This window comes from Schistocerca piceifrons, chromosome 10 (genome assembly GCF_021461385.2).
Source record: "Schistocerca piceifrons isolate TAMUIC-IGC-003096 chromosome 10, iqSchPice1.1, whole genome shotgun sequence".
Classification (NCBI taxonomy): Eukaryota; Metazoa; Arthropoda; class Insecta; order Orthoptera; family Acrididae; genus Schistocerca; species Schistocerca piceifrons.
Window position 1 is genome coordinate 23,312,778 of NC_060147.1, and position 693 is coordinate 23,313,470.

Below are 693 nucleotides of genomic sequence, written 5' to 3' on the forward strand. Positions count from 1 at the left end.
ACGATCCCACTGTTGGAAATACACTTTTGCTGTGCTGGTGTAAACTGGCGCCAGCACACCGGTGGTATAGAGGTTACAAGAAGGGTGACAAATGAAACATCCTGGCAGATTAAAAATGTGTGCCGGACTGAGACTCGACTCAGGACCTTTGCCTTTCGCGGGCATGTACTCTACCAGTTCTAGTGCTCTACCAGCTCTAGTTCTGCAAGGTTCACAGGAGAGCTTCTGTGAAGTTTGGAAGGTAGTAAACGAGATACTGGCGGAATTATAGCTGTGAGGACAGGGCGTGAGTCGTGCTTGGGTAGCTCAGTTGGTAGAGCACTTGCCCTCGTAAGGCAAAGGTCCTGAGTTCGAGTCTCGGTCCGGCACACAGTTTTAATCTGATGGGAAGTTTCATATCAGCGCACAGTCCGCTATAAAGTGAAAATTTCATTCTAGATATTGACAGATACCGATGACAGACTCACTGGAATTGTGTCGCCAATGCCCTCTCAACTACCAGTATTTAGGTTGCCGCCACAGACCAGAGGGGCCTCTAGCTTACAATCAGGCAGCACATAGCGAACATAAGTATTCGTAGCGTACTTTGTACTTCAACAGCATTGAGGCTAAAGTGGACTATATAGAAGAGCATGTACCACAGCAAATGGAAGCTTAAGCTAAGTAGCCCTTTGTTCACGAATAATGAACCCA

The 693-nt window shown here is 47.2% G+C and overlaps 1 non-coding gene across 1 annotated transcript; it reads left to right on the top strand.

Annotated features, from left to right (window-relative positions):
• Window positions 1-294: 294 nt before the first annotated feature.
• Window positions 295-369, top strand: Trnat-cgu. The gene has a single exon. It is a non-coding gene; the product is annotated as a tRNA-Thr (tRNA).
• The last annotated feature ends 324 nt before the right edge of the window (window positions 370-693 follow it).